Source organism: Lutra lutra, chromosome 10 (genome assembly GCF_902655055.1).
Source record: "Lutra lutra chromosome 10, mLutLut1.2, whole genome shotgun sequence".
Lineage (NCBI taxonomy): Eukaryota > Metazoa > Chordata > Mammalia > Carnivora > Mustelidae > Lutra > Lutra lutra.
Window position 1 is genome coordinate 66,299,545 of NC_062287.1, and position 12,861 is coordinate 66,312,405.

The following is a 12,861-nucleotide window of genomic DNA, read 5'->3' on the forward strand; positions in this document are numbered from 1 at the left end:
CACTTTAATGTGAATTCAAGTCACAGATCCCTATAATCTTACAGTGACAAAAAACCTTTAATTTCATCCAGCTTCACTTTCTGCTGGAGGCAGAATCCTCTGAACAGTGGCTTCTGGACTGTCCTTTAACACCTCCCACAGCAGGGAGCTCACATCTACTATTTCTCTAGACCCATGAAGCGCTATTGCTAAATTATGCTGAATGGCAATCTGCCTCTGTGGGTCCCCGTCACAATCCTTACTCTTCTTCTGGGAGCATTACAAAATAATACTGCTTCCTCTTTCCCATGATACACACGAACTCTCATATTCCTTCTCTTTTCCAGGTGGAGTGTCCTATTTTCTTGACATATTCCCAACAGGACTAGTTTTGGACCCTCTTAGATCTTGGCCATCTGAGAGTCTGCACATGCTCCAATTTAAAATTATGGCACTGAGGGGTGCCTGGGTGGCTCAGTCGGTTGAGTGTCTGCCTTTGGCTTGGGTCATGATCCCAGGGTCCTGGGATGGAGTCCGGTGTCAGGATCCCCGGTCAGTAGGGAGCTGGCTTCTCCCTCTCTCTCTGCCTGCCACTCCCCCTGCTTGTGTCCTCTTTCTCTGTCAAATAAATGAATAAAAATCTTTTAAAAAATAAAACACTGAACATATGTCACCAGGCAGGGTCCCTCTGCTGGGGCATTTGAAACTCAAGCCCGACTCCTCACTGCCAAAATAGAGGTCTTTGTTCCCTGGGAAGGAAATTTTAGACACCGACTTTTAGCTAGGAGAGGCGTTATGAACCAAGTGCCATGTGTGCATAAACATCCCGTGACACATTTTTTTAACCTGATGGTGACAATCTACATGTCACTCTGGTCCTCCTTGTAAGTTTATCCAGGGTGGGTTTCATGTCTAACCATTCCTGGGTTCCTCCTAAGTGCCTGCTGCATTTGTCTGCCTCCCTTTACTGCCAATAAATGCAGTTGATTGATGGACTCACTGGGGTCGAATAAGTCATTTTCCACTCTGCTGCATTTCAGAGTCCAGCTGCGTCCAGCTGGAGCCAGCTCTCCAGCTCACCCATTTCCTCGGAGAACATGGACCCAGACCCTATGGCTTGCTCATGCATCACAATGGATGGATTTCACTTTGGAGCTTCACTTTCTTCTACCCCCAACTGAGGAAACCAGAAACTTACATGAAATTGCACATCCCAATCTGCAAAAAACCCTGGAAGCCCCCCTTCCCCACTTCCTGTCCCCCACCTTCCCCCTTTATTTATTCGCTTAAGCTCCTGGTAATGAATATCTCCCAGGAATAGGAATATTCCTGGGCCACAGTGTGGGGAGAAGGGGGCAATGTATCAAACAGATGTTTCCAATTGTATCTTCATCAAGCCTCTTGCCACTGCTATACCTCCTGGCCCCTCCCTCCTCCCCCCTCCTCCTCCCTGCTGCTGCCCATAAATCAAGCGTCTCTACTTAAAATTGTAATCACCCAAATAAGGTGGTGATTTATAAGGAATTCTGAAATATCAAATAATCAGGTGAACACTTCAATTTAATGGCAGCAATAAGTCAAGTACCTCCATGCTCATCTTGGGAGGAAGCCGCACATGGGTCCTGGTTGTTTCGAAATGACAAATGCTCTTTTGTGAGTTGTAACAAATCAATTATCCACATGTTGAAAACTGAGAAACTCCTTTTCAAGATATACTTTTATGGATACATTAAAAGAAAGATGTCTTCGGACAGAGGGTACCAGAACCCTTTAGTTATTTTTCTGGCAAAAGGAAATTGGGGAGATAATAGCTCCGAGGAGAAAGCTGTCTGACGTGACATCAATCAGAGACGCAGGCACCCCGTGCCTTCCGAAGGTGCACACGGAATGCTCAGGGTCTGGTTTTCATCCAATCTGAGCAGATAACAAGGAATCTGCCTCCACCTGCCGTGGCATTTTCAATCGAACTTGCTGGCTCCCCAAAGAGCCTTGTGGGGGCATTCAATCCTCAAGCTCTCCTTGGGCACATTTGTCTGATTTGTATTTCTCATTTCAAGGAGAATTCTTCTTTTTCTGTTAAGAAAGAAGTCACGCCTCAGTTGCTGGCCCCGAGATTGGAGCTACGTTATCTCGTTATGTATGGCCCCATCTGTGGGGGCCACCCAGAAAGGCTGTCGCCCTTTCCCAAGTTCTATTTTCCTCTCCTCCCACCTAGCATTCATTTGCCACACAATGAAATACAAGAGCATCTGCTGTCACCTCGCCTGTCAAAGCAGGCAGGCTTAAAGCCATCCAAGGCCTTCTCCCAGCTGGCAGGGTTGTCAGTTTCAAAGGCCTTGCAAAGGTCATGCCATCACAGTTCCAAATGTCACGATTGTCCCCGCGCCTCGGGCTTCAGCCACATCTGGTACAGTCAGCGCTGTTGAGGGCAACACCCTTGCAAAGGGGATGTTGACACACTGGAAACTTGTCATGGGGTGCCCAGATAGGGTGGCTGGTGGGGCCACTGTCCCACAAAGAATGGTTGAAGGACTCCAGGTCCTTTGAGTAGGGAAGACTCATGGTGTGTGGGTCCAAGTGGTACTGACCCTGGAAGCGAGCACTCTGTTCCATTGCTGAACATGTTTAGGCACAGGGACATTCTATGGTAGGTAGCAGGTAACTCAGTGGGCCCCTCAGGCTTTGCCTCTCAGGCTGCAGGACACTGTCCACCCGGGGTAGTGCTGAAGTCTTTGCTGGCATGAGGAGAGCAGCACAAGCTGTTCTGGTCCCAGTCATTCTCCGCCCCTGGTCTGGTCTGCTCTCAGTCACTTCCTCCCTAACCTAGCCCCTCTGCTTGCCTTCTCTTAGCTGACTTCCCTCCCACCTTCTTCTCATCTTCCTTAAATCCTTTGTCTAACTTTCTTTTCTTTTATTTTTTTAAAGATTTTAGTTATTTATTTGAGAGAGAGACTGCGTGTTCAGGAGTAGGGGGAGGGGCAGAGAGAGAAGCAGACTCCCTACTGAGTTGGGATCTGGATGCAGGGCTCAACCCTTTGATACCCCAGATCACGACCTGAGCCAACGTCACCCCAACTTTGTTTCCTTTGTATTATGACGCTACCCTTTTCCCAACTCTCAACCTGCCCAGTTTGGGTACTTTGTAGAAAACTTGTTTTATGATCCATTCGTGGTTCATTCAACCAGCAGTTATCCTGAATGCTTTCTATGTGTTAAATAAGTACACATATGGGTTGGGTAATTTTACGTCAATTTGACCAGGCCAAAGGTTGTCCAGATAGCTGGTAAAACTAACGTTATTTCTGAGTATGTCTGTGAGGGTATTTCTAGAAGAGATTAGCATTTGAATCAATAGACTGGGTAAAGAAGATTGCCCTCACCAATAAGGATGGCCATCATCCCATCTGTTGAGGGCCTGGAAGAATGAAAAGGCAGAGGAAAGGTGAATTTGCTCTTTGCTTGAGCTGGGACATTAATTAGCCCTGACGTTGGACATCAGTGTTCCTGGTTCTCAGACTTCTGGACTTGGACGGGTATTTAAACAATTCCCCCCCACCTCCAATTCTTGGGGCTTTGGACTTGGACTGAATTATACCACCAGCTTTCCCAGTTCTCTAGTATGCAGAGAGCAGAGCATGGGACTTCTCAACCTCCATAATCCTGTGAACAAATTCCTATAACAAATCAGACTCCCTGTCTCCCTCCATGGATATATATATATGTAAATGTATGTATAGACATCCTATTGGTTCTGTTTCTCTGGAGAACTCAGACTAATACAATATATAAACAGTTAAACTTTGTGAAAGCAGAAGCCAGTGTTATTAAAGAAAACCATGAAGAAGACCTGCCTTAGACAGGACAGGTAGGGAACACTTCTCTGAAAAAGGGATGTTTGGACTGAGAAAATGAAAAGTCATCCAGAAAAGAGCAGGGACAAGAATGATCCAGTAAGGGAACAGAATGTACAAAGACAGAAAAAGTGTTGGAGTGTTCCAGAAACTGAAGGAAGAAAAATTTCATTCTTCTTCTTTCCCCTGCCCCCTTATTGTTATTACTATTATTATATTACTAACTGTCACAGCATGAAAGCACACCAGGACCCTTCCCATCTTGGGGTCCTTAAGCTGCTATTCCCTCCCCCTGGGAAGCTCTTGCTCACAGGGTCACAAGGCTGGTTTTCCCCCATTGTTCTCACCTCTGCTTAATTGTTATCTCTTCCAAGAGAACTCTGACCACTCATGCACACTCATTTTCCCTTATACAAGTGTGTGTGTGTGTGTGTAGTGGAACCTATCACTGAATGAAAGGCTATTATTTATTTGATTATTTCTTGATAGATGATTTTCTTCCATTAGAATGGAAACCCTACAAATACAAATCCTATACTAATAAGTTGTCATATTCCTAGTACCAGGCAAACAACAGGCACTTAATAAATGTTTTGTGAATTAATGGATGATGAACGATAGTCTGGAGAAACAGAATATTTGTAAAGAAATGTAGTTCCATTATAATCAAACATGCACAGAACAAATCCTGAAAGGGAAGAGGGAGGACGTGTTAGGGACCCATGCCAAGATATTATTAAAGAGGTAGGAAGATGTGTAATGAGCATATTTATTATCTGAGCATAAAGGCTAGTGCTTAAGCTCCTTGCTCTTCACTTGGCTAACGTTTCTGCTGTTTGCATTATGAATTTGCTTAGCAACTCCTGTCGCCTTTATGATAAATAAATACAGACACATTTCCGGAACAGGCATGCTTAATAATTACGTGCTTCCAAAGCCCCAGTGAGGGCAATGCTTGTCGCTGGTTACAACAAATGCTCTCCGGTGAAAAGCGCTGACCTACAAGCCTGGGCACCCTTTCCGCGGCTGTGCCCTTCCGAGGGATCCTGTGCAGTGGTTTAATGTTTGCACAGCCCTGTGGAGATGAAAAGGCAAGCCGACTGGCACTTAGGTTGTTCGTAGCTCTTTCTTGAGCCTTTAACCAGCAGTAACCCATGAATTCCCTTCCACTTTTTCTACCATGATATTCCAGTTGCTGTTTATAAAATGTAGCTCCCTTGTCAAATCCCAACACAGAACAGAACAGAACAGAACAACAACAACAGAAAGATCCAAGTACTCGGAGAACAAAACGTGCTGGGAGGCAGAAGGGCTTGCTGGGTGGATGGAGGCTTAGATGTGGGAAGGAGGGTGAGACAGGAAATCAGGAGGATATGGGATTTATGGCTTTGGTAACTGGTGGAGGTCTGTATCAGTCAGAGTTCAATCAGAAAAGCTGAGCCACGGGCACCTGGGTGGCTCAGTGGGTTAAGCCACTGTCTTCGGCTCAGGTCATGATCTCAGGGTCCCGGGATGGAGTCCTGCATCGGGCTTTCTGCCCAGCAGGGAGTCTGCTTCCCGCTCTCTCTCTGCCTGTCTCTCTGCCTACTTGTGATCTCTGTCTCTGCCAAATAAATAAATAAATAAATAAATCTTAAAAAAAAGAAAAAAGAAAAAAGAAAAGCTGAGCCACAAGGAGATTTCTCATTCTCTCTGTATCAATTGATCTATCATCTCTGTACCTACAGATCTGCACAGATACAGACTAGCTATAGGGGTTTGACATGCAAGCTGGGAGCTAGATCAACAGTTTCTGTCTGGCAGTTACTTTGGTGTCTGTCAGGCAGACTTTCAGGGAAGGAAGACAGACAGGACCTGGGGACATAAGACAGAAATGGAACCTGCAAGCATGAGCTAGAGCCTGTGGGACTGGCTAGAACCCCTACTGCTCTGTCACCGCCTCCCAGTTTTCACTGCAGTAAATGCTGCTTTCCTTCCTCGCAGAGCTCACATGCACCTGGGACAGCAGAGGGAGCGGAGGGAGGAATCTTGCCCAAGCTGGAGGAGCTGCCTGCCTGGCTTTGGCTCACACGGGCGAGGAGGGCGAGTGGATGGGCGGCACCAGCGCCTGCTGCCCGACAGCGGGCTTTCTGAGAGTAAAACAAAAAATTGTCCCTGCTTCGCTGTCTTCCAAATTCTCACATCACTTGTGGCCTATGCTAACCCAGAACTATGCAGGGAAGGGAAGTACAGGGGACAGAAGGTCAGCCTTGCTAAATCGACCGATCCCCTACAGGACTGACAAACCCTCCTGCAAAGCAAGGGGCATCATGGCCACGGGTGAGATGACTCAGGGATTGTGTCAAACCACAAAACACTATTCTAGGGAGAGGCACAGGGTAGGAGCCCACCATGGAGAATGAGAAGGAGAAATCTAAAAGTTGTGGGTGGGGGGAGTTTTGGGAGGCAGGGCTGAATTTCTGGGTATAATGTTTGGATAATGAGAATACAGGTCTATAAACCATAATGAGGACAATGAGGATGACGATAGCCAGGCACGATGGTGAATTTAATGACAGGTATCTATGGCGCTGGCCAATCAGATCAGGTGGTGGATGGCGGGGAGCAGCTATTTCCCATTCGCTGTGGGTGTGTTCCCACGTTTTGACAACTACCGTGTTGTCTTGGTACCTATTATGAGAATATCAACTCTGCAGGTAGCTAGCATGAACTGAATGAATGCCTGTCACATGCCAGGTACTCAGGGAGGCACCATGAGTCTGTGCAACTGTGGTGTTGAGGTGCACTGCCCCTCCCTGGCTGGCTCTGGGGGAGACCAGAATCTTAGATCCTGGCAGAGCCAATCGTCAGGCCTATTGTCAGCGAACATCTGCTTGCAAGAAGATGTATTTTGGGGAGGTTTTATAGGCCCTTGCCATGCAGGGGAGAACATTTAAACACGCAGCAGCTGTTAATGAGTGCCATGCAGCTAATTAGGGTGGTCTGGAGAGGAGCAGCTGCTGGGCACAGCGGTGGCTTAGAATGACAAAGGTGGCCACAGCTTGTTGTAGGAGTCCTAGGGGCTCCTCTATGGGGCAAATTTGGAACTATTAGAATCCACGGAGACTCATGGAGCTTTCAGCTTGGAAGTTCTTGGCTTGGATGAGGTGATGTGATTGTCCACCCAGATCAAACACCAGATCTGGTGTTTTGGTTGGTGGTTTATGGGTACAGCATTGGATACAATGCCTGGAAGGACTATACTCAGAAGTAACCCAGAGGTTACTCACTTTGTCTTCATCTTCTCCCCAGCAGTATGAAGACTATTCTTCTCCATGCGACCTCTGCCTTCGGATCCTGTCTTAAATGATCTGGGCATCCGTGTTAATACTACCACCAAACTGACTGTCCCAATCCCAAATTGTCTGCTGCCATTTGACTTGGCCTTAGTCGAGGCCAAGGTGAACAGGTTCGATTCACATGGGAGCCAGGCAGCCTCACTTTGCACTTGGGCCACAAATATGTCTACAATGGGTGTCGGTGGCAGCGTGTGCCTATGATCTTCCAGGGGCTGGCAAAGAGGAGGGTAGCTCACGGGCCCTTTCACTTCAACCACTAGGGGGCAGCACAGAACACAGACTTCATTAAGAGTGGGTGGGTGGGTGCGGCTTAGATTTATGGAGCAGATCCTTTGACTGTAACTTCTCAGACAAGCATGTTCGTTCCTTTGATATTGTTCCCTACGTAAAGAAGAACATCAACAAATGGTGGCAAATTGGATTCAGAGCTGCAACTTTCATGAAATTTATCAATCATCTCAAAGGCCTACATTTGCTCTATGGGTTCCTTATCAATAAGCAGCAGAATCTCTTGACTCATTGAGTGTGAAATACCAGTTTCTGGACCTGGAAGTGACCAGGGAATTCCAGGCAGGGGTGATGACACAAGCAAAGGTGTGGAAGCTGGAGTTTGGGGACAGCCATGGGTAGGGTTAACTGGGGACAGTGAAGTATAAGCAAAGCTCCCATTTTTATTTTAACAGCTAAAAAAAAAGAGACGAAAAAAAAATGATTGACAGCTACTGTTGCAAACTCCAGAAACTGTAAACTGCAGTTTTATGTTGTTGGTCAACAATGGGGTTTAGGCAAAGAAAAGTAGAAGGAAAAAACTTAATTCATTTTATGTTTAATTACATTTGGAGTAACTAATAATAATTACAAATTTCCAACCTCCCGTTATGTTTATGACTTTCCATGATTATCTAAGACAAGTTTCAGGGACACCTGGGTGGCTCAGTCGGTTAAGCATCTATCTGCCTTCGGCTCAGGTCATGATCCCAGGGCCCTGGAATCAAGTCCTGCATTTGGCTCCTTGCTCAGCAGGGAGTGTGTCTCTCCCTCTCCCTCTGCCTGCCACCTCCCCCCTCCTCTGCCGTGCTCGTGCTGTCAAATAAATAAATTTTTTAAAAAATTAAAAAAAAAAGTTTCACAATTCTTGGTATTTATATATAAACATTAAAGGTTTACAGTTCAGATGGGTAAAAACAGGCATGTCAAAACAATTTGACAGAAAGTTAGTCCTTATCTCTTTTAATGGATTGGCAACTGAGAAATTTGTCACTTAAGTGGGGTATAATCTATTTTAGTTTTCCTGGGGACCTTGTCTCGGTCTGATTTGTAAGCAAATAGATTCTTTAACTACCTAGGTTGTAAATAATCTTCATCCTCCAGCTTCTCTTATCAGCCAAGGAAAGCAATTTACAGCACAATGCCTGGATAAATAAAAGGACTTCTAGGTCCAAATGATCTTCATCTTCCCCTTAATTGGAGCTGATTCCCTTCTTAAAGGGGGATTCATTTCTCATCTCAAATTTTTCTTTCTTGAAGAGGGGACTTCCACGATTCTGTTTTTTTTTTAATTTTTTTTAAAAGATTTATTTATTTGACAGACAGAGATCACAAGTAGGCAGAGAGACAGGAAGAGAGAGAGAGGGGGAAGCAGGCTCCCCGCCGAGCAGAGAGCCCGACGTGGGGCTCCATCCCAGGACCCCGGGATCATGACCTGAGCCGAAGGCAGAGGCTTTAACCTGCTGAGCCACCCAGGCGCCCCCACGATTCTGTTTTTTGTAGGGATTAGGATACTTCCTCAAAGGCCGAATGTGAACTGGCCTTCCACAGTGTACAGGGTAAAGCCAGAATCCTGCAAAGCCGCCCTTTGGTTTTGCCTCCTGCTGCCCTCCCAGCCAGTCCCGTGCCTCTGGCAGTCCAGCCCCACTGGACTTCAGGCACCACGCTCCTCCCCACTGCTGAAATGGGGGACGTGGTGTTTCCTCTGCCTGGAACATTCTTCTAGGCTACCTTCCTTCAGCAACGATACTAGCCAACTTTTGTCTCAAATGAAGTGTCCCTTCCTCAGGGAATTTGCTCTCATACACTCCAGTAGCCTATGATTATACTACAGTGTTCTGCTCCTTTGCAATCATCTAATGATTGATTCTAATTTATTTAACACCTGTCTTCTCCACTAGACAGAAAGTTCCTTGGGGACTGGGGCCATATCTATTCGCTCACCACCGTACCTTCCTCAAGTGTATCCCCAGTGATGGGAGGCACTCAGTAAGTGTTAGCAAGAATACAGGTGGCAGAGGAGGAGTCAAGATGGCGGAGAAGTAGCAGGCTGAGACTACTTCGGGTAGCGGGAGATCAGCTAAATAGCTTATCTAAAGATTGCAAACACCTACAAATCCAACGGGAGATTGAAGAGAAGAAGAACAGCAATTCCAGAAACAGAAAATCAACCACTTTCTGCAAGGTAGGACTGGCGGAAAAGTGAATCCAAAGCGACAGGAAGATAGACCGCGGGGGGAGGGGCCGGCTCCCGGCGAGCGGCGGAGCAACGGAGCAAAATCAGGACTTTTAAAAGTCTGTTCCACTGAGGGACATCGCTCCAGAGGCTTAACTGGGGTGAAGCCCAGGCGGGGTCAGCGCGGCCTCAGGTCCCGCAGGGTCGCAGAAGGATCGGGGGTGTCTGAGTGTCGCAGAGCTTACCGGTATTAGAACGGGGAAGCCGGCTACAGAGACAGAGCCGAGGAGTGACTCTCAGCTCGGGGTTGCCTTGAACGGGTCGCAGGCTCGGTCAGCTCGGAGCGCGGCCGGAGGCCAGGGTGACGGGAGTCATTAGGCGCTGTTCTCTGAGGGTGCACTGAGGAGTGGGGCCCCGGGCTCTCGGCTCCTCTGGGCCGGAGACCGGGAGGCCGCCATCTTCATTCCCGTCCTCCGGACTCTAGAGAAAGCGCTCAGGGAACAAAAGCTCCTGAAAGCGAACCCGAGCAGATTACTCAGCGCGACCCCGGGTAAGGGCGGTGCAACTCCGCCTGGGGCAAAGACGCTTGAGAATCACTACAACAGGCCCCTCCCCCAGAAGATCAACGGGAAACCCAGCCAGGACCAAGTTCACCTACCAAGGAGAGCGGCGGAATTCCAGAGGAGAAGAAAGCAAAGCACGGAACTCATGGTTTTCTCCCCATGATTTTTTAGCCTTGCAGTTAATTTAATTTTTTTTCTTTTTCAATTTTTTTTCTTTTTCTCTTCTTCTGCTAAATTTTTTTTAACTTTTACCGTTTTCTTTTTTTAACGTTTTTTAAATAGTTTATCTAATATATATATTTTTTTCCTCTTTTTATATTTTTTCTTTATCGGCTTTCTTTTTTTTAATAGTTTCTTTTTTTTTTTTCTTTCTTTCTGAACCCCTTTTTATCCCCTTTCTCCCCCCTCACAATTCGGGATCTCTTCTGATCTGGCTAAAGCATATTTTCCTGGGGTTGTTGCCACCCTTTTAGTATTTTACTTGCTCCTTCATAAACTCTTATCTGGACAAAATGACAAGGCGGAAAAATTCACAACAAAAAAAAGAACAAGAGGCAGTACCAAAGGCTAGGGACCTAATCAATACAGACATTGGTAATATGTCAGATATAGAGTTCAGAATGACGATTCTCAAGGTTCTAGCCGGGCTTGAAAAAGGCATGGAAGATATTAAAGCAACCCTCTCGGGAGATATAAAAGCCCTTTCTGGAGAAATAAAAGAACTAAAATCTAACCAAGTTGAAATCAAAAAAGTTATTAATGAGGTGAAATAAAAAATGGAGGCTCTCACTGCTAGGATAAATGAGGCAGAAGAAAGAATTAAGCGATATAGAAGACCAAATGACAGAGAATAAGGAAGCTGAGCAAAAGAGGGACAAACAGCTACTGGACCACGAGGGGAGAATTCGAGAGATAAGTGACACCATAAGACGAAACAACATTAGAATAATTGGGATTCCAGAAGAAGAGGAAACAGAGAGGGGAGCAGAAGGTATGTTGGAGAGAATTATTGGAGAGAATTTCCCCAATATGGCAAAGGGAACAAGCATCAAAATCCAGGAGGTTCAGAGAAACCCCCTCAAAATCAATAAGAATAGGTCCACACCCCGTCACCTAATAGTAAAATTGACAAGTCTTAGTGACAAAGAAAAGATCCTGAAAGCAGCCCGGGAAAAGAAGTCTGTAACGTACAATGGTAAAAATATTAGATTGGCAGCAGACTTATCCACAGAGACCTGGCAGGCCAGAAAGAGCTGGCATGATATATTCAGAGTACTAAATGAGAAAAACATGCAGCCAAGAATACTATATCCAGCTAGGCTATCATTGAAAATCGAAGGAGAGATTAAAAGCTTCCAGGACAAACAAAAACTGAAAGAATTTGCAAATACCAAACCAGCTCTACAGGAAATATTGAAAGAGGTCCTCTAAGCAAAGAGAGACCCTCAAAGTAGTAGATCAGAAAGAAACAGAGACAATATACAATAACAGTCACCTTACAGGCAATACAATGGCACTAAATTCATATCTCTCAATACTTACCCTGAATGTTAATGGGCTAAATGCCCCAATCAAAAGACACAGGGTATCAGAATGGATAAAAAAACAGAACCCATCTATGTGTTGCCTACAAGAAACCCATCTTAAACCCGAAGACACCTCCAGGTTTAAAGTGAGGGGGTGGAAAAGAATTTACCATGCTAATGGACATCAGAAGAAAGCAGGAGTGGCAATCCTTATATCAGATCAATTAGATTTTAAGCCAAAGACTATAATAAGAGATGAGGAAGGACACTATATCATACTCAAAGGAACTGTCCAACAAGAAGATCTAACAATTTTCAATATCTATGCCCCTAACGTGGGAGCAGCCAACTATATAAACCAATTAATAACAAAATCAAAGGAACACATCGACAAGAATACAATAATAGTAGGGGATTTTAACATTCCCCTCACTGAAATGGACAGATCATCCAAGCAAAAGATCAACAAGGAAATCAAGGCCTTAAATGACACACTGGACCAGATGGACATCACAGATATATTCAGAACATTTCATCCCAAAGCAACAGAATACACATTCTTCTCTAGTGCACATGGAACATTCTCCAGAATAGATCACATTCTTGGTCCTAAATCAAGTCTCAACCGGTATCAAAAGATTGGGATCATTCCCTGCATATTTTCAGACCACAATGCTCTAAAGCTAGAACTCAATAACAAGAGGAAATTTGGAAAGAACCCAAATACATGGAGACTAAACAGCATCCTTCTAAAGAATGAATGGGTCAACCAGGAAATTAAAGAAGAATTGAAAAAATTCATGGAAACAAATGATAATGAAAACACAACGGTTCAGAATCTGTGGGACACAACAAAGGCAGTCCTGAGAGGAAAATATATAGCGGTACAAGCCTTTCTCAAGAAACAAGAAAGGTCTCAGGTACACAACCTAACCCTACACCTAAAGGAGCTGGAGAAAGAACACGAAAGAAACCCTAAACCCAGCAGGAGAAGAGAAATCATAAAGATCAGAGCAGAAATCAATGAAATAGAAACCAAAAAAACAATAGAACAAATCAACGAAACTAGGAGCTGGTTCTTTGAAAGAATTAATAAGATTGATAAACCCCTGGCCAGACTTCTCAAAAAGAAAAGAGAAAGGACCCAAATAAATAAAATCA

At 45.3% G+C, this 12,861-nt stretch overlaps 1 long non-coding RNA gene across 1 annotated transcript in view; it reads right to left on the reverse strand.

Moving 5' to 3' along the window:
- Positions 1–12,861, reverse strand: part of LOC125079973 (uncharacterized) — a 183,425-nt gene that overhangs the window by 79,229 nt on the left and 91,335 nt on the right. The gene's annotated exons all lie outside the window — the stretch shown is intronic.